The sequence below is a fragment of the Ranitomeya imitator genome, chromosome 2 (genome assembly GCF_032444005.1).
Source record: "Ranitomeya imitator isolate aRanImi1 chromosome 2, aRanImi1.pri, whole genome shotgun sequence".
In the NCBI taxonomy this organism is placed as follows: domain Eukaryota; kingdom Metazoa; phylum Chordata; class Amphibia; order Anura; family Dendrobatidae; genus Ranitomeya; species Ranitomeya imitator.
The window spans coordinates 124,140,814-124,149,922 of NC_091283.1; positions in this window are offsets into that span (position 1 = coordinate 124,140,814).

A 9,109-nucleotide genomic window follows, 5' to 3' on the forward strand; every position below is an offset into this window, starting at 1 on the left:
GAGGTTGGTGTATGTGTGGTGAAATGTGTGCTGAGGGTGGTATGTGTTCAAGCACGTGGTAGTGTGTGGCGCATTTTGTGTGTGTTCATATCCCCGTGTGTGGTGAGTATCCCATGTCGGGGCCCCACCTTAGCAACTGTACGTATATACTCTTTGGCGCCATCGCTCTCACTATTTAAGTCCCCCTTGTTCACATCTGGCAGCTGTCAATTTGCCTCCAACACTTTTCCTTTCACTTTTTCCCCATTATGTACATAGGGGCAAAATTGTTTGGTGAATTGGAACGCGCGGGGTTAAAATTTCACCTCACAATATAGCCTATGATGCTCTCGGGCTCCAGACGTGTGACTGTGCAAAATTTTGTGGCTGTAGCTGCGACGGTGCAGATGCCAATCCCGGACATACACACACACATTCAGCTTTATATATTAGATATACCTGTAAGTCATCTCCCCTGTATATAGTATATACCTGTATGTCATCTCCTTCTGTATATAATATATAGCTGTATATCATCTCCCCTGTATATAGTATATGGGCAGCACGGTGGCGCAGTGGTTAGCACTACAGCCTTGCAGCGCTGGGGTCCTGGGTTCTAATCCCACCCAGGACAACATCTGCAAAGAGTTTGTATGTTCTCTCCGTGTTTGCGTGGGTTTCCTCCGGGCGCTCCGGTTTCCTCCCACATTCCAAAGACATACTGATAGGAATTCTAGATTGTGAGCCCAATCGGGGACAGTGATGGTAATGTGTTCAAACTGTAAAGCGCTGCGGAATTTGTTAGCGCTATATAAAAATAAAGATTATTATTATTATACCTGTATGCCATCTTCTCCTGGCTGTCAATTTGCCTCCAACACTTTTCCTTTCACTTTTTCCCCATTATGTAGATAGGGGCAAAATTGTTTGGTGAATTGGAACGCGCGGGGTTAAAATTTTGCCTCACAACATAGCCTATGACGCTCTCGGGGTCCAGACGTGTGACTGTGCAAAATTTTGTGGCTGTAGCTGCGACGGTGCAGATGCCAATCCGGGACATACACACACACATTCAGCTTTATATATTAGATTAAAAAAATATATATATATATACTGCTCAAAAAAATAAAAGGAACACTGAAAGGCTATGATAAATCCGCAGGGCAAAAACAGCGTTTTTCCTGCGGATTTACCTGCGGTTTTCCATTATGGAGCAGGTGTAAAACTGCTGCGGATTCCGCACAAAGAATTGACATGCTGCGGAATGCAAACCGCTGCGTTTCCGCGCGTTTTTTTTTTCTGCAGCATGGGCACAGCGTTTTCGGTTGCCCATATTTTTACATTGTACTGTAAACTCATGGAAAACTGCTGCGGACCCGCAGCAAAATCCGCATCGTGTGCACATACCCTAACAGAATATAACTCCAAGTAAATCAAACTTCTGTGAAATCAAACTCTCCACTTAGGAAGCAACACTGACAATCAATTTCACATGCTGTTGTGCAAATGGAATAGACAACAGATGGAAATTATTGGCAATTAGGCTAGGTTCACATTGGGTTAGGGCAGTCCGTTTAGTGCATAGCGCTACGGACTGCGCTAACGCAATGTCTCAAAAGAGATCGCGTTTGCCGATCCCGCTAGCGCAGATACCCGATCTGCGCTAGCGAGGAACGGACCGCGAATGCTGCAAGCAGCGTCCGCGGTCCGCCCGAAACTAACGGGACATCGCTAGCGCGTGCCGAAAATGGCATGCGCTAGAGATCCGTTAGCACATTGCAGTCAATGGGTGCGCTACTAATGCATTGCATTACAATTTTGCCATGTAACGGAGTCTGCTAGCATTAACCCATTAATGCAATGTGAACCTAGCCTTATCAAGACACTCAATAAAGGAGTGGTTCTGCAGGAGGGGATCACGGACCACATCTCAGTACCAATGCTTTCTGGCTGATGTTTTGGTCACTTTTGAATGTTGGTTGTGCTTTCACACTCGTGGCAGCATGAGACGGCTCTACAACCCACACAAGTGGCTCAGGTAGTGCAGCTCATCCAGGATGGCACATCAAATGCGAACTGTGGCAAGAAGGTTTGCTGTGTCTGTCAGAGTAGTGTCCAGAGGCTGGAGGCGCTATCTGGAGATAGGCCAGTACACGTAGAGAGGGCCGTAGGAGGGTACCAACCCAGCAGCAGGACCGCTACCTCAGCCTTTGTGCAAGGAGGAACAGGAGGAGCACTGCCAGAGCCCTTCAAAATCACTTCCAGCAGGCCACAAATGTGCATGTGTCTGCACAAGCGATTAGAAACCGACTCCATGAGGATGGTTTGAGTGCCCGACGTCTACAGATGGGGGTTTTGCTCACAGCCCAACACCGTGCAAGACGATTCGACACTGGTGCCTTGTGCTCTTCACAGATGAAAGCAGGTTCACACTGAGCACATGTGACAGAGTCTGGAGACGCTGTGGAGAGTGATCTGCTGCCTGCAACATCCTTCAGCGTGATTGGTTTGGCAGTGGGTCAGTAATGGTGTGGGGTGGCATTTCTTTGGAGGGCTGCACAGCCCTCCATATACTCACCAGAGGTAGCCTGACTGCCATTAGGTACCGAGATGAGATCCTCAGACCCCTTGTGAGACCATATGCTGGTGGGTTGGCCCTGGGTTCCTCCTAATGCAGGACAATGCCAGACCTCATGTGGCTGGAGTGTGTCAGCAGTTCCTGCAAGATGAAGGCATTGAAGTTATGGACTGGCCTGCCCGTTCCCCAGACCTGAATCCAAATGAACACATCTAGGACATCATGTCTCGCACAATCCACCAATGTCATGTTGCACCAGGGTCGAACTGGCCATTTTGCAATTCTGGCAAATGCCAGAAGGGTCTGTCTGGTTGTGGGCTGCCTTGGCTGCAATGTAGTTAACAGATTCTGTGCTCTCAAGACAGCCATACTGTTAAGAATTGTGATGGAGCACAAAGTCGCTGACTCCATCACTTGCCCTAGCAGGCCACGTGTATCATTAGTATATTAGTAACATAGTTAGTAAGGCCGAAAAAAGACATTTGTCCATCCAGTTCAGCCTATATTCCATCATAATAAATCCCCAGATCTACGTCCTTCTACAAAACCTAATAATTGTATGATATAATATTGTTCTGCTCCAGGAAGACATCCAGGCCTCTCTTGAACCCCTCGACTGAGTTCACCATCACCACCTCCTCAGGCAAGCAATTCCAGATTCTCACTGCCCTAACAGTAAAGAATCCTCTTCTATGTTGGTGGAAAAACCTTCTCTCCTCCAGACGCAAAGAATGCCCCCTTGTGCCCGTCACCTTCCTTGGTATAAACAGATCCTCAGCGAGATATTTGTATTGTCCCCTTATATACTTATACATGGTTATTGGTCTTGTAGTAAATCTTACTTACCTCCATCCAGGGAAATATTAGTAATATATTCCATCTGGTGCTTGGGGACAGCATGGGCCTGTGTGATTTCACATGCCAAGTCTGAATTTCAGCCCCAGTCCGTACCTGCGTTGCACCACAGACTCCAGGAGTTGGCGGATGCTTTAGTCCAGGTCTGGGAGGAGATCCCTCAGGAGACCATCCGCCACCTCATCATGAGCATGCCCAGGCGTTGTACAGTGGGGAGGTCATACAGGCACATGGAGGCAACACAAACACACAACTGAACATCATTTCCTTGTATTGAGGCATTTCCACTGAAGTTGGATCAGCCTGTAAATTGATTTTCCACTTTGATTTTGAGTATCATTCCAAATCCAGACCACCGTGGGATATTCATTTTGATTTACATTGATCATTTTTATGTTTTATTGTCCTGAACACATTCCACTATGCAATGAATAAAGATTTGCAACTGAAATATTTCATTCAGTGATATCTAGGATGTGGTATTTTAGTGTTCCCTTTATTTTTTTGAGCAGTGATACATATGTATGTATGTATGTATATATATATATATATACTAGATTGTGGCCCGATTCTAACACATCGGGTATTCTAGAATATGCATGTCCCCGTAGTATATGGACAATGATGATTCCAGAATTCGCTGCAGACTGTGCCCATCGCTGATTGGTCGAGGCAACCTTTATGACATCATCGTCTCCATGGCAACCATTATGACATCTACGTCGATACTGTGCCCGTCGCTGAATCAGAAACGTGGGATTTCTACGTCCTTTATGACATCATCGTCGCTGTGCCCGTTGCTGATTGGTCGAGGCCTGGCGGCCTCGACCAATCAGAGATGCGGGATGTCTACGTCCTTTATGACATCATCGTCGCTGTGCCCGCCAGGCCTCGACCAATCAGAGACGCTGGATTTCCAGGACAGACAGAAAGACAGACAGACGGAAAAACCCTTAGACAATTATATATATAGATATATATATCCACATACGTGGTCAAAATTATTGGTAACCATCGGTTAATGACAGAAAAACCCACAATGGTCACAGAAATAACTTGAATCTAACAAAAGTAGTAATAAATAAAAGATCTTTGAAAATGAAGAAATTAAAGTCAGACATTGCTTTTCAACCATGCTTCCACGGAATTAAAAAAAAAACAACTCATGAAATAGACCTGGACAGAAATGATGGTACCCCTGAAAATGAGAAAAAAAGGGACATTTTAAATCAAGGTGTGTCCACTAATTAGCATCACAGGTGATAACAATCTTGGAATCAGTGAGTGGCCTGTATATAGGGCTACAGGTACTCACTGTGCTGTGTGGTGACATGGTGTGTATCACACTCAACATGGACCAGAGGAAGCGAAGTAAAGAGTTGTCTCAGGAGATTAGAAAGAAAATTATAGACAAACTTGTTAAAGATATACCGTAAGTTATAAGACCATCTCCAAGCAGCTTGATGTTCTTGTGACCACAGTTGCACATATTCAGAAATTTAAGATCCATGGGACTGTAGCCAACCTCCCTGGACGTGGCCGCAGGACCAAAACTGATGACAAATCAAAGAGACAGATAATACGAATGGTAACAAAAGAGCCCAGAAAAACTCCTAAATAGATTAAATGTGAACTTCAAGCTCAAGCAACATCAGTGTCAGATCGCACCATCCGTCGTTGTATGAGCCAAAGTGGACTTCATGGGAGACGACCAAGGAGGACACCATTGTTGAAAAAAATGCTAAAAAAAAAGCCAGACTGGTATTTGCCAAACTATATGTTGACAAGCCACAAAGCTTCTAGAAGAATGTCCTATGGACAGGTGAGACAAAAATGGAACTTTTTGGCAAGGCACATCAGCTCTATGTTCACAGATGGAAAAATGAAGCATATGAAGAAAAGAACGCTGTCCCTACTGTGAAACATGGAGGAGGCTCTGTTATGTTCTGGGGCTGCTTTGCTGCATCTGGCACAGGGTGTCTAGAATCTCTGCAGGGTACAATGAAATCTAAAAACTATCAAGGGATTCTAGAGAGAAATGTCCCGCCTAGTGTCAGAAAGCTTGGTCTCAGTCGCAGGTCATGGGTCATGCAACAGGATAATGACCCAAAACACACAGCTAAAAACACCTAAGAATGGCTAAGATGAAAACATTGGACTATTCTGAAGTGGCCTTCTATGAGCCCTGACCTAAATCCTATTGAGCATCTTTGGAAAGAGCTGAAACATGCCGTCTGGAAAAGGCAAACTTCAAACACGAGACAACTGGAGCAGTTTGCTCTTGAGGAGTGGGCCAAAATACCTGTCGAGAGGTGCAGAAATCTAATTGACAGTTACAGGAATCTTTTGGTTGCTGTGATTGCCTCAAAAGGTTGTGCAGCAAAATATTAAGTTAAGGGTACCATCATTTCTGTACAGGCCTAAACAATTATGTGGAAGCATGATTAAAAAGCAATGTCTGACTTTAATTTTCATAGATCTTTATTATTACCTTTGTCAGATTCAAGTTATTTCTGTGACCATTGTGGGTTTTTCAGTCATTAAACAAGGGGTGCCAACAGTTTGAAAGAAGGATTTCCCATCATATGTATGTATGTGTGTACATGTATATAGCTCCGTTCCCATGAGGAGTATTTGCAGAGTTTAATAATGTTACTGATTTTCTGAAACATTTCTGCAACTATTTTGAAAATTTGGTCATTGTTTTTTTTTTTTTTTCATTGTTTTTGACGTTGCTGTTTTGACCTCTTTTCAGGATGTTAATGTTTTTGATACTTCCTGTTTTTTTAATTTGACAAAACTTTATTGATGTAGTGTGGATTACTGGAGTATTTTTTCTTGCCGATTTTCTATATCTAATGCGATTCTATAGGGAAAATCCACACATAAAACTCAGAGTACCTGCAAGGGAAATGGTCATGTTGCAGATTTGAATCCCACATCGTAAGTCAGCACGTTGGCATGAGATTTCTGGAAATCTCATCCACTGTGCTGGAACTGTAAGAGCTGCCTTTTTTGCAGCGTAAAAAAAACATTGTGGTGCTGGAGAAGGATGTTCTTCTTAATACCATGGATGACAAGAACAAATAAATCAATTTTGGAACTAACCAAGCCAGACATGTCACTCGAAGCAAAGATCACCATGCTACAACATGCCTACTTTGGACACATCATACAAAGATAGATAGAAGGAACAAGGTGAAGAGGGGGATCCATTATAGCAGAAAAGACTACAGATTGACTCTTAATTCTGGACAATGTAAATGTGGAACGTTATTCGTAGGGGGGGGGACTGGTGTTCGATCAACCAAAGAAGCACCATTAATTAAAAAAAGTGGAATTTCATGAATCTGTTTAACACATCTGGATAAGGAAAGTCGATGAGGAAAATTCAAAAGAGAAATAAAAGGTTTGTATGTACTTCTACGTCACTCTATGTGACTGCAGACTAGTGAATACTTGCGGCGCGCACATCATACACACTCAGGATTTTTCAGGTGGTCACAAGTATGTGATTTACATACTTCCGGCCACATTGTGACTAGACTTGCTCAACACACTTATGCCTGGCCTCACTTTGTACGTCTAGTCTTTACATGACCACATATATGCAAATTACACACTTGTGGTCACGTGACCAACCAGTCATGCTGGCAACATCGGAGAAACCTAATAACGTGTGATGCACTCGCAGTAAGGATTCAATAGTCTGCAGTCACAGAGTGACTACAGAATTTTAGTAGAAGCCCAGACAATCGCTTTCAAAAAAATAACCTTAAAAAGTGGCGCAAAATATATAGAGAATAAAGTGCAAATGCTAAAGCCATTAAAAGGAGCCAATTACTTCAGAAAAATCGAGAAATAGCAATGAGACCAGTGTTTCCCAAACCCCAGTCCTCGCAGACTCCATGAGATCAGGATTTCGTTAGTATGGCAGAGGTGGTGGAATGATCATCAAGGCATCAGAAACTGACACAGGTTCTCTCACCTGTGCAATGATAAGGATTAAGCCATTAAGGTTAGGGATCTTATGTTCCCTTCCTAGTCTATCCAGTATCTTCATGTGCCCTGCTGCACCCATTACACCTTTACAGTGACGCTTTCTCCAGAACGGGCCGAGCGTGTCCGACCAGTTCAGACGCTTGTGACATGAAAAGACTACTAGTCAGTGTCAATGGAGAGAGCAGGCTGCCCAACACATCCAATAAAGTGTTAACCAGGTTCTTCCACAAATACAGACTAAGGCTGCCGTCAAACCAGTAGTATTTGGTCAGTATTTTACATCAGTATTTGTAAGCCAAAACCAGGAGTGGGTGATAAATACAGAAGTGGTGACGTGTTTCTATTATACTTTTCCTCTGATTGTTCCGCTCCTGGTTTTGGCTACAAATACTGATGTAAAATACTGACCAAATACTGAACGTGTGACGGCAGCCTTACTCTTTTAGATCAGGCAAAACAAAAGTTTGTAGTTGGAATTTTTAAAAAGGTTGTCTGAAATTAAAATTATTACTTTTTTTTAGGTATGAATTGTTTGAAAATAACAAATGTTGGCATACTCCTCTTTCAGGGCCCTTGTGGATGTAGCAGAGGGTGCTGTGGAGCTCTGGAAGCAGTGTCTGCTCCTTACGGAAATCGCAGCACAGGCTGCAGCAGTCAGGTGAAGGATGCGTCTTACGCAAATATCTAATGACACACTCGGCTAGTCATCTGACCGCTGCAGCCAATCACAGGTTTCAGTGGTGCTGTGACTTCCGAATGGAGCAGACACCAACTATGGAGCAGATGCAGTCTGCGAGAGTGGCCTGCACTGGACCCATGGTGGCCCTTGAAGGGGAGTATGCCTCCATTTATTATTTTTAAACAATCTATGCATAAAAAAAAATGTGGAGTTTATTAAGCCCTTTATAAATATTTCGGTAATCCCTAACTACTTTTGTAATTTTCTTAATAACAAAATTCCCTATCTTGCTATTCCCTCTATTTTTTGTTAAGTCCACTTCCGGTTTCATTTTGTTTGAGGTGAGTTTCACAGGATGGTCCTGTAGTCTCGCCGGCCACCAAAGATGCGTGTGGCTGAGACAGAAGCTTCGGCACTTCTCTATCACCACCCCTTGTATCAAAACAGGACATCAGCAGGGGACAGTGGTGATAGCAGTGCCACCCCCTGACGATGTCCTGTTTCGCTGGGGGTGATAAACGCTGCAGAGAAGTGACTGCATGGTCATCTTCCTTGACATTCCAACTGAAAAAAAATTGTCAAAAAGTGTGCTCGTGTGTCACAGTCCAGAGGCAGCTTCCTACAATCCAAGAGAACGTAGACAGCATCCTTTCTGATCAGTGAGAAAACAGTTCTCCTCTAGCCCAACACTGATCAGTCTGATCGGTGCAGGGCAGGAGAGAACGCTACTGGGACCTGCACATTGATGAAGCTGCAAGTCGAAGGCATCTGAAAGGAACTTCAAAAAGTGGTAATGTGTAGTGTGTGTATGTATGTAGCAGAGCTGTGTATATATAGGACAGTTGTGTGTATGTAGCAGTGATGAGTAGTGAGTATGTATGTAGAAGAGCTGTGTGTATATAGGACAGTTGTGTGTATGTAGCAGTGTTGTGTAGTGTGTGTATGTATGTAGCAGAGCTGTGTGTATTTAGGACAGTTGTGTGTATGTAGCAGTGATTAGTGTGTATGTATGTAGC